The sequence below is a fragment of the Herpailurus yagouaroundi genome, unplaced genomic scaffold (genome assembly GCF_014898765.1).
Source record: "Herpailurus yagouaroundi ecotype Mexico unplaced genomic scaffold, PumYag 184, whole genome shotgun sequence".
NCBI classification, from domain to species: domain Eukaryota; kingdom Metazoa; phylum Chordata; class Mammalia; order Carnivora; family Felidae; genus Herpailurus; species Herpailurus yagouaroundi.
In genome coordinates, this window is record NW_024412415.1 from 495,640 (window position 1) to 513,485 (window position 17,846).

Genomic DNA, 17,846 nt, shown 5'->3' on the forward strand with positions numbered 1-17,846 from the left:
CTCTTGATAGAGTTGGGATTTGGGACTTCAGGGTAAAAGTGAATATTACTCCCCTGGGTTTTCTGTTTGTGATTTAAATCCTTCTAATGTTTCTTGAGTGTAGGACCCATGGGAAGGGGAAAAAAAAAAAAACAACAGGCTGACTGCTGTTTTTCTCAGACACTGTAGGAACCAATCAGTATAATTTAATTTTCACTTCAGTATTTTTGTTTCCAATTTTAAAATAGATTTTTCTTTTAAAAGTTTTTTTAACGTTTATTTTTGAGAGAGACAGAGCATGAATGGGGGACAAGCAGAGAGAGAGGGAGACACAGAATCTGAAGCAGGCTCCCAGCTCTGAGTGGTCACCACAGAGCCTGACGGGGGGCTCCAACTCACGAACTGCTGATGATGACCTGAGCTGAAGTCGGACGCCCACCCGACTGAGCCACCCAGGTACCCCATGTTTTCCTTTTCTTTTAAATGCCTCTAGATACCTCCTCTGTCTACAAAGGATCTGCCATAGTCTAGTACCACAACTTGTTCAGGGGGTGTTTAGGAAATACTATTAATACGTATACACCACTTTATTTGGCGTGGCCAGTCTGCATTGGGTCTCTGCCTCCAAAAAAATTTCCTTCTCTCATCATAACTCTGATCCCTAGGTTTTTCTGGATCAGTTCATTTATAGCCTTAAATAGGAGTGGTGACTTTTGAAATTACCTTTCTAATTTAAGCCTGGCTACTTTAACAGGGAGGACTAGGTTACCCCAAGATCATATTATTGGAAACTTAGAGTATAATAGAGAACCTGTGATTCTCCATTTGTAGAAATAGTTGAAGAGTTTCAGTGGTGAGAATTTCACAGACATAGATCTAGAGAGGTAACGAGAAGGAAAATATGCCTGGACCCTTGTTTCTCTCAAAGCATCCTTGAGGAGGGAGAGCACACGGGAATTGTGCTCCGCGAGGCCACTGGGTTGGGCTACAGCAGCCTGTCAGTCTTCAGTTACATCGTCCTGAATGAAAGAACGTGAAGTTGGAATTTATTGTGATATGCAGTGGTTTATTTGCTTATAAAGAAAGATAAGGGGAGAGTAGGAAGAGGTGATGAGGAGGGGAGGGTTTATTGGAATCTGTTGTATCTTTGGCATTTGTTGAAATGTCACTCAGATCATGTTTCTGTGGTAGCAGTATGTGAGCAACAGTCTCTTTGAAAGTGAGCCTGTTGGAGCTCGTTCTCAATGCTTATCCTGAAGGCACTGCTTCCCTGTCTTCACTGTAAGGAGTCCAGCCTCTGGGTTCCCTTTGTATGGAGTTATTATTGTGTTTTTTGTTGTTTTTTGTTTCTAAAAAGGAGAGCGTGTGAATTTTTCTGGCTGTCCTTAGAGTGAGGAGATGCACATTTTCAACCTTCTTAGCTCTTTGGTACCAACTTGAGCCAAAAATACATTTTTATTTGTTTATTTACTTTTTCCAAGATGTTAACCTCGCTATAAACAGTTTGTGTCTTTGTGAGTTTAGGTAGGTCTTTGCAACACAAGAAATCACTGGTGAGAACTGGTTTCCTTCTCAAGGAACCATGTAATATTGATAATTTTACTTCTATCCAGGATGTCACTACACCACAGGAACCTGGCACAGAGAGGGGTTGGGGAGGATATGGAAAAAGAAATCAGTCTATGGGTCTATCCTCTAGGACATTTGCTTCAAAAGTTTGGCTGAGTATCTGAGGTGGGAAGGGTATATATTTCAAAAAAATGTCTTTGTCTCTGTCTTGGTACTTACACGAATGTAAAATTTTTATCAGGAAGATGGTTGTATAATTATGGCTACAAAAGTCCCCTCTCTTGACTTAAAAATCTTAATAAAGATGTATAAATGATAACTGGCTCCTGACATAGTTATCTCAAAGCATAAAGTTGTAAGGTTGTATTTTCTACTGGAGCTTTTCTTCTTTTTTTTATAGAGGAGCCATAAAAATAATCTGATGCAAAAATGGCAAAAACTGATATTTGTTAAAACTAGGTGGTAAGTACATGATTATTGGTCAACTGTTTGAAATAATTCATAATGAAATATTTTAAAATAAATAGAATCTCAAGAATATATTTCAAAATATTTTAAAGCATTTTAGGGGGAAAAGAGACATTGCTCACTTGGGAGATTGGTTTCAGAATAAGAATCATTTGAGATTTTGGAATAATAGTTATAGAATTCCTTAGTAAATAAATAGTTTTGGAGATGATCAATGAATAGAAACTAATAACATAACCAGTGGGTCACCATAATTGCATGTTTTTTGGGGGATGGAAAATATTGCCTCTCGAAAAGGAAAGGTTGCTTTATCCAATATACCCTGTTAAACATAACATTTAGTTATACATGGTTTCTAGTTTAAATACTTGAGCTCTGTCTTACTCTCAAAGTCAAGTAAATTACAAGAGCCCACAAACCTGGAATTTAACTAAAGGAAACTAAGATGTTTAGCACAATGTTATAGGTGAAAGAATATTATGAATGGGGCCTCTTGGTATTTCCAACAATTAAAGTCTGTTGATTTCTCACACTGAATTGTGATTCCTATTATGACAAATTCTCATTGTCTCATTTCCATGCCTGCCTTCTTGACTGCAAATGATATAATTTTCTGAGATTTTGTTAATTTTAGTTGTTTCTGGGATATCTTAACCCAAATTATAGATGTTTGTTTATTTTAAAAAGAACGGGAGAATGCATTTTTTGGTTTTCATTTATTTAATTAATTTTTTAAATAAACTTTATGCCCATTGCGGGGGGCGGGGGTTGTGAAACTCACGACCCCGAGATCAAGAGTCACATACTATGCCGGCTGAGACAGCCAGGTGCCCTAAATTATAGATGATGTTTAATCCTTGTTTATCTACTTGTAATTTATTTGAATCCTAGGTCTTGGTTGCTTGATCATTGTTGAGACAACAGAATGATTGAGTAGCATTCTGCATGTCTAACCAGCAGTGTTTTGCAACCTGTGCCCACTTGGGCTAGAAAAAGCTATTGCTTGACATAACTCAAATGAGGAGTTTTAGAGTATTGGGCAGTGTCTGTATGGAATCAAATACATGTGTTAAATTGGAGAATACCTTTGAAGATCCTCTAGATGGCAGAGCAATTACAACAAATATACCTCAGGAGCTGCTCTAAGAAGTGTGGGGAGGGGAGAGTTTAGGAGACATGGGATGAGAAGGGGTCTTTCAGCTAGCAGGGCTCTGTGCTTTCTATCTGGACCCGATGAGGTTTTTTTTTTTTTTTTAAATTTTTTTTTTCAACGTTTTTATTTATTTATGGGACAGACAGAGACAGAGCATGAACGGGGGAGGGGCAGAGAGAGAGGGAGACACAGAATCGGAAACAGGCTCCAGGCTCTGAGCCATCAGCCCAGAGCCTGACGCGGGGCTCGAACTCACGGACCGTGAGATCTTGACCTGGCTGAAGTCGGACGCTTAACCGACTGCGCCACCCAGGCGCCCCCCGATGAGGTTTTTACATGCTCTAGGTCTTGCTTTTTATGTGCTTTATGTCTTGATGTGTTATCAAAGATCTTGTTTGAAACAATGTAACACTGCTAAAGAAAATGATGGGATGTCAAAGCTCAAAAATATCTTGAGTTGTGTACCCAACATCAAACTGGATGTAATAAAGGCATTCGTCCACATGCCCTGAGCATTTCTAGAGACTGTAGCTGATTCCACCCCAACACACATGGTGATGAATTCTAGAACAATGCTGGCCTACCTGAATGCCTTCTTACTTTGATTTCTGTCATAGAGGATAATGTGCAGCATGCTTTGGAAGAGATCACCATTGTTGACATAGATTTAACAGATCAATCATGATGATACCATGGCTCTCAAACTTGAAGGAAATTTGACTTAGATACTTGTATAGATTTATTCCTCATGCCCAGAGAATGCAAAATAGACGAAAGATATTTAAGTATGTCACTTCCTCCACTCTCATCTTTGAATGAATCAGAAAACTGACTTTATCTCTTCAATTTCTCTTGTAAAGTGCTTATCCAGATTTTTCTGTAATCACTTTTTGCTAGCAAGGCCAATTTAGATCCTTTTGAACAATTGATGAAGTTCTAGATCATAGCATGGTATGGCAAATTTAATTTCCCAGAAAAAGTATAGGGGATAAATTCACAATCCTGTATTTGTACCCCTCATGGTCTCATGTAGCATACTTAACAGACCAGGTCTGTTTGTAGCTATTATTTCAGAATCACTGCTCCAAAATGTTCCCAACATGGAGACTTTTCTGTATTTGTCCTATTTTCTCATTACCAGTGAAGCTGGGATATATTTTAGAATCATCATTCATCCCCCTTTTTGATGAAATTATACTTGATGATGTATTAAGGTACATTTTCACATTCATTTAACAAAGCTATTGAGTAACTAGTTCTGTGCTTTCCTTGGGAATAATGAAACGTATGAGATGTGGTCCTCATCCCTGAGGTCGTCACCCAGGAGGGTGCAGAATTAGCAGACAAGATAAATATATACATAGATTTTTAAAAAATGTTTCTTTATTTTTGAGAGAGAGAGAGAGAGAGAGAGAGAGAGAGAGAGAGAGAGACAGAGCATGAGTGAGGGAGGGGCAGGGCGAGAGCGAGACACAGAATCTGAAGCAGGCTCCAGGCTCTGAGCTGTCAGCACAGAGCCTGACGCGGGGCTCGAACTCGCACACTGTGAGATCATGACCTGAGCTGAAGTCAGACACTTAACCAACTGAGCCACCCACGCACCCCTATATAGATTTTCAATGCAATGTAACAGGGTATTATAAGAGAGGTGTTACCGGAAGTGCTGTGGAAGTTCCTGGACAGCTCTTCTGTAGGTATTACCACAGGTTACCCACAATTAGTGCATGCAGAGGACTGTGTCCTTATGGCACAGATGAAGGAAGACCTGTAGTGGATGAAGGCTTGGACTAGAACCATGTTATGTTCTAAGCCTGATAGATGGAGATTTTGCACCAACCAGCATATTTGGGCTGTTGCACCAAGAAAATTCTGTAGACAGCTAAACGTCTTTATTGGAATAATTGAACTGGAAGCTGACTTTTACTACTCAAAGCACATTATTTAATGCAACCTGTATATAGTGATAAACAATAAACTGGAAGGCCTGGTGTATTCTGATGACAACAGTGTAACCTCAAACTATGAGGTTTATAAAAGTAATGTTTTCTGATTGATCTGGATTCTTGAGTTATTTTGCTAATGCCTCCAGTGCCATGTGAAACATGGAGGATGGCAGGATCGTCAAACAACTGTTGATAATAAACTGGTAGTAATTAGCCAGTATATAGGACTGGATAAATGCTTTAATAATTCTCAAATATACCATTGTTTCAAGCAAACTGTAACCGTAGGTAACAAATGTCAGTTTGGCTTGTAATTATTTATGGAGTTCTTATTATTTTTAACATAGAATCTTTATATAGGCTCTGAATCTAGGAGTCTAAGACACCCGTGACTGATATTTTGCACCAGGGCTATTGCAACTCATCACAGGATAAACTACATGTGTTCAGTGAGTTGTGCTTTGTCCTTTGCAGCTAGAGCTGCCTAAGAGATACAGGAGAGATGGTCTGTATATGTGTGTGTGTTTGTAAGAGGAGCTCTCATGTTTCTTCTTTGTTGAACCCTAACTCCCAACTCATTTTTGCAGATTTTTGGTGACGACTTTGATAGAACACAGTCATTCTCCTTATTAAAGAGATATTCCTTTTATTTTATGAGTTAATATTTTCTTTAAAAAAATTTTTTTTAAATGTTTTTATTTATTTTTGAGACAGAGAGAGAGCATGAGCAGGGGAGGGGCAGAGAGAGAGGGAGACACAGAATCCGAAGCGGGCTCCAGGCTCTGAGCTGTCAGCACAGAGCCCGACGTGGGGTTTGAACTCACGGAGTGTGAGATCGTGACCTGAGCTGAAGTCGGATGCTCAACCGACTGAGCCACCCAGGCGCCCCGAGTTAATATTTTCTTAATTAGTGTTCTTAAGGAACCCCCATGTTATCATGTTAGTTCATATGCTATACACTCATTAATTTAAGTCATGGGATCACTATAATTTAGGAGTCCCTTTCTCATTTGGAGAAATTCATTCCTATTTTGGGAGTATTGATAATGTTCTCAATTTCCTGAGTAGTATCAGTATTTCTCTTGGGACCAGGGTGAAATTTTGCACCAATTCCTCTATGTTCTTTTTCCATTATTGTCTGACTGTTGACTGGTACTTTCCTCCCTTCCGTTTTGTCATCTGTGAGTTTTATTAACACGGTGTTTACTCCCTCTTTTAAATGATTAATGAAGTAAACTGTGAAATGGCGCTTTTATCTTTAATAGTTGATGCTGTACAAGTGACAAATGCAATGAAAGCATCCTTCTCTCATTCAGTTCCTGTCGTGCGTCTCTTTAGTGTCTCTGTGACATGACTTGAAATGACACTGCTTGTGTCTCTTTTGTAGCTAGTTCACACTGAAAGGATATAATCTTCTGTTTGATATCACAGCCACTTCTCCAGCTACAGACTGTGATGTCACAAACCAAAGATTATTCTCTCTCAGCAGGAAGAAGCTGGAGAGGAGATGAATCTCCATGATGAACCATCATCCTTATTCAAATTTGGTCATTTCATAAAATTAACCACAATGAGGAGCAAATATACTGGCTAGTTGAATTATCCTTTTGCCTTAAGCTTGAAAAACTTTACCATTATACTGGAATGAGAGAAATTCTTTCAAAAATTCTAAGTAAAAATTTGGGAGTTATAATAATGCAGGTATCTGTAAATACCTTTTTATGGAGTTTAAAAAATGTTATGTAGTGCCAGACCCTTTGAGTTAGAGGTTGACACGTGAAAATGAATTTTAAGTATGTTTCTAATTTCAGATGCAAAATTATATTGCTTATTGTTTCAGGCAAAAATGACATACCAGTCTAAAAAAAGTCAACCAAGGCACTAAATGGATATACTTTTTTTGACTTATGTGCCTACTTTTATTTTCTCATGGTTTAAGCAAAAAGTTTATAACTTTTGGATGATTTGAAATGAGCAGAATCTATGGGTATAGCGGTAGATATCATTGTAAGGATATGGTAGCCAGAATATTTGCTTCATTTCTATGAAAGAATCCAATATTACATAATCATATTACTTTTATGATACTTTTATATAATACGTGGACATAAAATACATTCTGAATTACACAGACGCAAGTAGGCAACCACTGAATACTTCCCAAGAATGTTCAAAATCTCTTTAAGTCTTAAATGTATCAACACAAGGGAAAAACTCCCATAAATAAACCAAATCTTCAGGTACTAACATAAAATTCCTTTTCCATCTGTACTCATGAGATACTGAAGTGGAAGCAGTTTTCAGTGTTACAAATGATGTGTTAAAAGGTAGTTCATGTTTTTTATTCACTTTTTCACTAAAATGAAGAGGAAAATGTAGATTATCCCAAATTGCTGTAGATTTTTTTTTTTTGAAAGCTGTTATTTAAATCTCAGTAATTATTATTCAGAATGAACCATTATGGAGAAAAAAACCCCTTGATTTAGATGGGAAAGAAAATGAAGAGAAATTGGGACAGATGCTTACAAGGGCTACAGAGGACGAGGGTCATGTCTGTTTACCCATCACCATCATCAAAGTCATGGAAGCAAAAAGTCCCTGAACTGGTGTAGATCAATAATGAGTAAATAAAATCTAGGAAACTTCACAAGAATAATTTTATGCCCCATTCAGTTCTGTTTATTGGAAGCAAATTGTTTGAGCATAATAGTGTTTATCTTATGTTTTGCCCAAGTTAATTAAAAAACCCCCAAAATCTTATTTATGAGTTGAACTAATGATATTTTTCATTTACAAAAGGTAGGCATATTTTCAAAGCATGTCAGTTTGCAAAATAGGATATTATAATAAGGAGAAAAAAGATGCAAAGAATCCTTAAGGATTCAGGTAAGTCTGGATGTAGGTAAAAAACAGTATTTTTAGTTAGGGCTGGTATACAAAGGAAGTCATTTGAAATTTCTAAAATAAAGATTTTTCTGTGAGATAAATTGGTGCATTATACCACGACTGCTTGTACATAAGTTGCTGCTTTCCTTTGGTACTAGAAAATGGTAAGTAAATTTCTGTAATGACTTCAGATGCAAATGATGATACTTAAGGTTCTTTAAAGACTGTTTTGAAAAGAGTGAAAGTATCATGTAATTCACTCTACTAATTAAAGCTCTGAAAAAAGGAAAGAATTTAGTGAAATGGAAGAGAAATTCAGATTTGACTTAAAAAAATTTTTTTTGGCAGGTACTGCATAATTACCTCTGATAACTTTCCTTGTATCATCAGATCATTTCTATTGTTAGGTGTGATTTGCTTTTATTGTTTCCCTTATCTCTTGTCTTCTAAGATAACAGAACTGTATTATTTATTTTAGGGTTTCTTTATGAAAAGATTAAGCTTTGAACTTTTACTATTGAATTTATATGCAAACCAATATAGTTGAATTTTGCCTAAAAATCTATGTAGGGAATTAAAATTCTGACTGTCCTGTTGTGTGTGTGTGTGTGTGTGTGTGTGTGTCTTTAAAAAATATATATATATATAAGATAGTCTCTCTAGAAGTCTCATTATGGAGTGATTTCTAGGGAATTTCTAAAAGGCACTTGGACCTTTTAAAATTCTTTGGCTCCAATAGTTCTTTACATTTTGCTGTTTGGACCATTGATCTGAGGTAGAGCTTTTGTGGTACTAAGACACCGGACATCTTTTTGTTCTGTTGTTAAATCAGAAAAATGTCCTTATTTAGTCTGTTAACACAGATATGCCCAGTACTGTTACTGTTAGGGTATGAATATCATTGTACTGTGGTGCTGCCTTTTAGTTTGCTAGAGATTGTTTTTCTCGAGTGTGAATGAGAGTGACATCACAGCTTTTTTTTTCTGTAATGATAAAAATCAGTTCTTGAGCTTTCTTCTTTTGCATTAATAGAAATATTAAAAATGCGTTAATTTTTGTTTTACCAAGTGCCCTGGGAATCAAATTTCATTTGAATATGTTTGTTATATAGCATCTGTGAATGGCTCTCGTGCCCCATTCAGGGTTCTCTTCATGCATGTTTTTCAAGCTATTAAATAAAACAAAACTGGGATTTTAAAAATGAAGACAAAGATGGGACATGTCCAATGAAAAATGAATGAGATTTTGGGGATGTTTTTATCTAGTTACGAATGAGTAGTTTATGCAGCATAAGTAAAAGCAAGTGTTTACCTCACAAGGCTTAAATCTGCATAAAGCTTAAGGGAAGGTCGCATGAAATTCAAATCTAGTGGCTCGTGCACAGCATTCAGCAGGTTCAGTTTCAGTAGTCAGGATAAAAAGTAATGTTATAAAATTAGATCTTACCTGGCAGTGGTGTGTGTGAAGCCCAATAATCTAATTCTGGCTGGAAATAGTAAGCTTCGGTACCTGAAATGCCTTCTCTACTTGGCTTGCGTGTTTTCATTCACCACTGTGTTTTATTTCATGCAGTGTCTGTCTGTCTGTATTCCTGGTAATCCTGTAGCATTAGGGCAGCACGCAATAGATGAAGATTCCACTTGAATAGGATTATAGAGAAAGGGGGCGAGTTTTGCCTTTCTTTATCCGGTAATGGCAGTTGATCTGACCACAGACAACTTGAGCGTTCAGAACTTATTAAAAATTCATTGAATGTTTCAGCAGTGAGAAATCCAGGGTCCTTGTATAGATGTTTTTACCTTCTGGAAAAGTTCTGCTGTCCATATTTCAGCATTACACGTGCCCCCGGATCAAGTTGCTTTAAAAAAATCACTTGGACTGGATCTCTCTTGGATCTTCTCTTGCACTGTCTTGCTTTCCTTGTGTTCCCCTTTACCAACTTTTCAGTCCACTGGCTTCCTTTTTGTAGAGGATAAGGGGGTCTCTTCTGTCTTCCTTGTGCCTCTGCAACACATAGTTCTGGGACACTGTTTTGTGAATAGCGAGGGGAAAATCCGAAGAAGGTATGGCTTTATCATCCCTCCGGACAGTGAGCATACTTGGCATGAATGAAGAGCTGATAGGAGCTATTCAAACCAGACAGCAAACTGATGGGATGACGCTTTCATACATAATAAACCCATTAATTACTTCTCCTGATGGACAGCAGTATGCCCTGAAAGGAAAAGAGGAAGGAGCCGATGATCATGTTCAGTTTGATAGGTGCTCTCTGAGCAGCCTGTCATTGTGAAGAGAATCCAGGAAGAGCTGCAGCTCTGGAATGTGATCAGGTAGAATGGGCAAGAGTTGTTTTGACAGGCAGTTAAGTGACGAATTTGGGGAGGAAAAAAAGAGCTGAGCAAAGAGGGAGCTGGAATAATGTTCCAAAATGCTGGTGAAAATGTTCATTGTTTTCCTCCTGTTCATCCTTTTGGCTGGAAGAAAGTACTCTATTTTACCTTTGCATTACTTGCAGAAATTCCGCTGAGCTGTTTTCTCATAATCTAGTTTTCTCTAAAGAAGGAACATAATTTTAAAAAATCCCATGGGATAGAAAAATATATTGTGAGTTTTAAAAATTTGTAGCAGGGAAAAGGCTGCTTTTTTGTGAAAAGGCACACCTGTTTTTACATGTCTTTTGGGCACATGCATTTTGTTGCTTTGGAATAGAACATTATGAGTCATCACTTAGTATAAAATTTTAGCAGGGTGTTTATTTAAAAATATTATATGGAATTCTGAGGAGCTGTATAAAAGAATAGATCTAAAGAGTGTCAGTTTTATAATTTTTGTACTTCATTTTTTAAATAAAACAGGATTTTTTTCCTTTTCCTACCTTTTCATAGAGTCCTTTCAGGGGTGTTTCGGGACAATAAATGCTTTTTAAATGTTTTTTAAAATTATTAAAAACTTCACCTTACACAAAACTGTGAAAAAATAATGTATGAACTTCCATCAACCCATTACCTGGATTCAACAATTACCGAGTTCTTGCCATGTTAGCTTCATTTAACTTTTTTTTCTTAGTTGAAACATTTTAAAGCAAATCTCATTCCATCCTTACATACATTAGCATGTATGGACACCTCACATAACCACTGTTCCGTTATCACACCTAATAGTAATTATAATGAACAGTGGTTAATAATGAGGTTAATTGTTAATAATTCTTCGGGGTCATATGATATCCGGCCTGTTTCAGATTTCTCCTGTCTCAGAGATGGTGTCTTGACCAGGTTTTTTTTTTTTTTTTTTTTTTTTTTTTGAATTAGAATCTAGGCAGGGTCCATATATTATATTTAGTTGTTAGGCATTAGAATTTTAAACACTAATTTAGATGACATGTAACGAAGAAATAAAATGTAGTTTTATAGCAGTCTTCTATGCACATTTATAATAGGAATATCTAGATAAGAGAACATATCTCCAGAATATTTTCTTGAACTCTTGCCCACTTAACATTATGCATGGTAATGATAGCTGAAAAGGAATGTAATTTTCTGTGGTTATGACTAGCTGTTGGTTAGGTTCATTACTCTGCAGGTTTTTCATGATTTGTTCTGGAGTATGAGGTCTAAAATTCTGCCCCAAGCTATTGAGTCTATCTTTTAGGCTGGGCAAATTCAATCAAATTCCAGGGTCAGTTCTACTTAATTGCTGAAAAAGACCATCTTGCTTATTTACCTTATCAAACACAGTAGAACATTGTTGTAATAAATACTCCCAAGTTTCAAACCCCTAATTATTAAACCAAGTTTCAACATTTGAATGTGACTTAGAGTTCTGTGAAGATCTAAAAATAGAGAAGTAAAAATCAAATGGGCCATTGTGTTGATGAGAACCAGTGACTCTAATATTATATAATTATATATAATTATATACATTGTTTTATCATTTTTCTCATAATATCAGGTTTTTCCTTTAGTATGAATTTTTATTTTCCTGTAAGACTGGAACTCCCAGCTCCTTTTTGAAAACGCAGAGCATTTGGTGGTCTACTTGCGTTTTCCTGGAATGTAGTAACATAAGTTCCTGAAATAATGTGTGGGGCACTGTACCCCACTGAAATTGGCTCTCATTCGGATTCTCTGTTTCTCTCTGATCCCACCCATTCTTCCTCTGTCTCCATCTTTTAAATTGGCTAGATGAATGAGAATGGGGAAGGTGAAATATGGGCAGCCATTGAATGGGCGTGGATGGAACTTCTACCTAGGCTCAAAGTCACTATCGAGGACCATGCTTCCAGTTCTGTGGAAGCCTATAGAATAATAATGCTCTCCAAAGGCTCTGTCTCCTGCTGCATATCATGTTATGACATGATTGTTTGGCAGCTTTGTGTAACACTTTCTTATATTCTCAAACAATCCCTTTGGAAGCCTTGTCCTTACTTAAATGTTGCTGAACAAGTAGTGTACGTGTTTTATTACCTACCTATGTGCTTTATTGAAAGTTTGTGAAAGAGTTACTATGACCATTATATACAAATAAACTAAAGGAAAAAGGCTTCTTTTTCCTAAGCCATTTCTGTAATTTTCCCCCTTGATCATTTATAATGCAATGCCAATATTAGGTGGCATTTTACAAATATGCAGTTTTTACTATAGAACGCTGTATAATTGGTGACAGAGTGGCTATAGAGGGAACTAGACTAATAGATTAGGAGTATATTTTGGGTATAAGTCCTCACTCTATTTCCAATCATGATTTCCCAGTGCACTAACTATAAACTGAATTAATAGGAAAACAGTGACTCAGGCAGTGACCCTGTAGAGTTCCGAACCAAAGAAATAGGTGCACCTCAGCCATTGTGTGAATCCTTTTTTCCAAAAGCATGGAGTTGTTCCTGTGAATAGTATTATTCAGAGATCTAATTTGTCAAGTAGCTAGTTGGGCAGGTGGCTTGTCTCTCATTGTCCCCCACCCCCATATGAGGGGAAGGAGGGAAAGTCTCAGAAAAATGAACTTGACGTTCTTTCTGATGCATATAATAAAGCACAGGTTTTGTTGTTGTTCAGATGTCTCGGTTCCCATCTCCCATTTTGCAACTGCCTTATTCTCATATTTGATCTAAACTCCCATTTCTGTTATGAAGTTGACCAGACAACTTAGAAGTTTCATAGGCTTTATAGATTTTTAAAACACTTTATGTATAATAGGATTAATGATTATTTTCCTCCTCAAAATTCTTCCTTGCATGAACATTTGGTCCACACCTAGAAGTGTGGTCATAGGTGATCTTGAGCCTTCGCAAAACTATAACAGCTTTTATAAGGAAAAAGAAAAAACAGTCCCCTCTTTATGTTCTCCAGTTCTTAAGCGAGTGGGATTTGTGGTTAAAGATTTCTTCTGTAGCAACTACCTATTTTTAGGGCAGTTTAAATATTCATAATCTCAACTGAGTGTGATTATTTTTCAGTTAATAAACCAAGAAAAAAAGTTGCGCTTTAAGGGAGTATTGTAGAATCATGCAAGCTCTTTCTAGAATACATATATTTTCTTGTTGCTTTAGTGAAAGACATCAAGTGTTTGTTGGCCTACTTGGGTCATTCTAGATCATTCTAGCCTGTAAAAACTAACAACTACTTCCTAGCTCGTTACTGGATACATGACAGTGCTCTAGGTCCTTAGAATGTTTAGTGCACCTACTTTCACAGCTTTGATGCAGACTGTTGTTTGTTTTATAAAGGAGGAAACTGAGATGTGGAGAGCTTAAGTAACTTAAGTTGACTTAGCTAGTAAGATACTGAACTGTGATATGAATCCAGGCAAGGTGGTTCCAGAGCCCAGAATCCAGAGAGATTCCAAACTGAGAAAAAAAGATGATGGAGCTCTTCCCTTCGAGTGTGAGACTCCTAGCAGAATTTTGAAAGAGTGGTGGCTCTGGCATCACCAACCTTCTACCACAATGAGATCTGCAGATTCAGGGGTTCCTGATGACTGGCAGATGATCCTACAAATTGACTATCTTTGAGAAAAAGATACTGAGTTTAATATAGAATGAATGTTTCCTTCTTTTCTTCCATGCTAAGAGTTTATAAAGGGGTGGTTTTTTCTTTGATTCTGTTCTTTCATAGTCTCTCAAGTAGATATGCTTTAGAATACTAGTCATTTAAGTTTAAATTAAAAAAAAATGTTAAGTACATGTGATGTTAGGAGAGGATGTGAACCAGACTTGTTGGTACTCTACTATAAAATTATTAGGAAACCATTGCTTTCTTGAGATGTATCTCATCCAGATAAATGGATTCCATTTTTATCTTCTTTTATTTTATTTAAAAAAAATGTTTATTTACCTTTGAGAAAAGGAGGGGCAAAGAGAGAGGGGGGACAGAGGATCCGAAGCAGGCTGCACGCTGACAACAGCACGATGCGGAGCTCGAACTCAGGAACTGAGAGATCATGACTTGAGCTGAAGTCGGATGCTTAACCAACTGAGCCACCCAGGCGCCCCTCCATTTTTATCTTCTTATTTGGACTTTTAAAAATGTCTCCTTTTTACACTTCTTTAGTTCATTGCTTTACCAGAGCATTCCCCTGTTTCACTCAGCTAAGGCCTTCACCTGTGTCCTAGTTTGGCCCTTTCCAGTCTGCCCTTCAGATTTTGACTTCTCCTAATGAACTGTAGACCACCACTAGAGGTCTCCAGACCTCACTTTAGAAAGCTCTGATTTTGTAAATTAAACAATAAATAAATTAAAATGTTTCAAAAATAAATAAAAATAAAAAATAAAACTCCCCAAAAGTTAAAAAAAAAAAAAAAAAAAAAAAAAGAAAGAAAGAAACCTCTGATTTTATAGGCACAACCCAGTAAGTGGAATAAATATGTTCCCTGGGAGATTAGTTACTGGTATTTCCCCTTAAATACTAATTAAGTGCTTCTATGTTCTAGGTTCTAGATTATGCTATGTTCTGAGGGTAGATTAAGAAAATGGTAAGGTCTCCCCCCTGGAGAACCCTGCAGTCTACTGGAGACACTGAAGTGTGAGCATAACGGCCACAAAACTGCGTGTTAGGCATGGCCACATCACATACTTTTAGATCCCTATTACCAGAATCCTTCAGATTTCTAGGTTTATCAAAGTGCCACTAACGCTCTTGAACTTTCCTGTAGCTCTTCATCTATACTGAGATCACTTCTGCTTTCTTGATCAAGCCCGCTGATGTGTCTTCATCAATATGGCAGGGAGCCATTCTCTGGGACAGCAGGATTATTTGGGTAGGCTCTGGTTTTTGTTTTCTGATGCCCTTCTCAGCAGCTCTATGCATCTGATCTTTAGGGAACAATTTCATACAAGAGTCCCCTTCTCCCAATCCCAGGGAACAAAGCAAGCCCCATAACTTAGAGCCTTCTGTATCCATTTTCCTTTACTAGAGAAATTTTTTAGAAAGGGTCTGTGTCCCATTTTCATCCCTGGTATGTTAGGGATATTTAAATAGAGAAGTGTCTCATAGTAACATGCTTACTAGTAATATGCTTATAGACATATTGTGAATGATCCATGAAAAACTCCTAGCAAAGTGCCTGGGACATCGCTGGCAAGTGTTAAATAAATGTTGGCAGTTGTCATTATTATTATGGAACTTAATTTAATTTTAGTGCTGGAGGGGACTTTGAAGATAATGTAGTCCAACCACCCATTTTACACAGTAAGTTTTAGTGCTATTTTCTTTTTCATACAAAACAGTGGAGCTGTTTGGAGTGGTTTTCTCTTATGTAGTGCTATCTGTTTTATATTAGGAAGACCCAAATTTTGGTTCAGTCGTTATCAGCTTAATGGCTATACTAGTTCATAATGATTTTTATGTGGGTATTTTGAATTAAATAGCAATTGTGAATTTTAAAAGAAGTTAAGGGTGAAATTGGAGAAGCATTAAACAAAATAAAATCCTGGCAATTTGTTAGCCTTTCTTCTGTAACAATGTTCCAGAGGGAGTTGTGAACATTATAGATTAGTGACCTTCTGGATGGCAGATCTATTTTTTTTAAAGTGTAGAATACTTGAATACTTAGGTGAACAATTATAGAAGAGAAGGTAGCTTGATTTTAGACATAAATAACTATATGGATGACTAGAAACAAGTGGGTTATATTTTATTAGATTTAAAAATATATTTGGACAAAGTTCACACCTTAAATTCTATTTTAAAAACCTGAATAAACACTAACTATATAAGTAATCTTGGGGACCTTTATGTGAATAGGTCATTTGTCTGAGCCAATAACAAAACTATAGGAATAGATATCATTTCTTGGAATGGAGGAACTTTGGGCATTCTCTACAAGTTGAGACCATTTTCATGCAATGTTTGTTTGTTTGTTTGTTTGTTTTTTAATTATTTGAAAGACAGAGGTAAAAGATGGGTCCCGGGACTGAAAGACAGAGGTAAAAGAAAACCACTCCAAACAGCTCCACTGTTTTGTATATAAAACTGCCTGGGATAAATTCTAGTTTAGAGCTCTATGAGTTAGAAGTGGTAGATGCATTTTAATGTAGGCATGAATAAGTGAAAATAATCTCGATCATGACTATGTGATGTTATGCAGAAAGATAAGGGGGAAATTAAAGGTTTTAAGCAAGGGCATGCCATGATTTGCTTTGTTTAAAATTTTTTTATATGTTTATTTATTTTTGAGAGAGAGAGAGACAGACAGAGAGAGAGAGAGAGAGAGAGAAAGAGAGAGAGAATGAGCAGGGGAGGGGCAGAGAGAGAGAGGAAGACACGGAATTTGAAGCAGGCTCCAGGCTCTGAACTGTTAGCACAGAGCTGGATGCAGGGCTTGAACTCAAACTGCAAGATCATGACCTGAGCTGAAGGTGAATGCTTAACCAACTGAGCCACCCAGGTGCCCCTGATTTGCTATGTTTTTAAAAGATCTCTCTTGAGTCCTGTGTACCATGGTAAGAAATTAAGAAATTGGTAGAGTAGTAAGGAGCTTATTGTAATGATCTAGGCAAAATATGATAGTTCCTATCTTAGCTTGGGCTGCTATACCAAAATACCATAAACTGGTGGTTTAATCAACAGGCATTTGTTAATCATAGTCCTGGAGGCTGGGAAGTCCAAGATCAGGGTGCCGGCATGGTCAGGTTCTGGTGAGGACTCTCTTCCTGGCTTGCCGATGTCTGCCTTCTTGCTGTGTCCTCACATAGCAGAGAGAAGGATGTTCAGGTTTCTTCTGGGGTCTCCACTGTCATGAGCTACCCCTTCCCCAGGCTCTACCTCCTACGCTTATCACACTGTGGGGTTAGGGACTCAACATAAGAATTTTGGTGGTGCACAAACAGTCTGTGACCTAGACTAAGGTAGTAACAACGGAAAAGTAACAGAGTGGACAGAATAGAGGAAAATTTTGGAGGTGTAAAAGGTAGAACTTGCTGATGAATTCGGTGTCTGGGTTTGATGGAGAATGAAGGGTTGAGAATGACTCTCAAAAGTCTGCTTCAGTAAGAGGATGAAGTAAGTGGGTGGAGATGCCATTTGCTGAAATGGAGGAAGCCAGATGAGGAGCAGCTTTGGGAAAGGGAAGATTGAGAGAGAGAGAATATTGAATAGGATGAGCTGTGGATCTGATAATTTTTTTTTCTTTTAAAATTTTTATTTAAATTCTAGTTAGTTAACATACAGTGCATTACTAGTTTCAGGAGTAGAATTCAGTGATTCATCACTTCCATATAACACCCACTGCTCATCATTAATACCCATCACCCATCTAGCCCATCCCTCACCTCCCTCCATCAACCCTTAAGAGTCTCTTAGGGTTTGTTTCCCTCTCTGTCTCCCCCCCCCCCATATGTTTGTTTATTTAT

General features: G+C 37.2%; 2 protein-coding genes across 2 annotated transcripts in view; one reads left to right on the forward strand and one right to left on the reverse strand.

Annotated features, from left to right (window-relative positions):
* The window catches only part of CHRM5 (cholinergic receptor muscarinic 5), a 100,263-nt gene extending 87,324 nt beyond the window's left edge, over positions 1-12,939 (reverse strand). Inside the window, exon 1 of the mRNA XM_040492206.1 lies at positions 9,445-12,939. The gene's annotated coding sequence lies outside the window, so the exon portion shown is untranslated. The remainder of the gene's footprint in view (positions 1-9,444) is intronic.
* The window catches only part of AVEN (apoptosis and caspase activation inhibitor), a 169,243-nt gene that overhangs the window by 36,858 nt on the left and 114,539 nt on the right, over positions 1-17,846 (forward strand). The gene's annotated exons all lie outside the window — the stretch shown is intronic.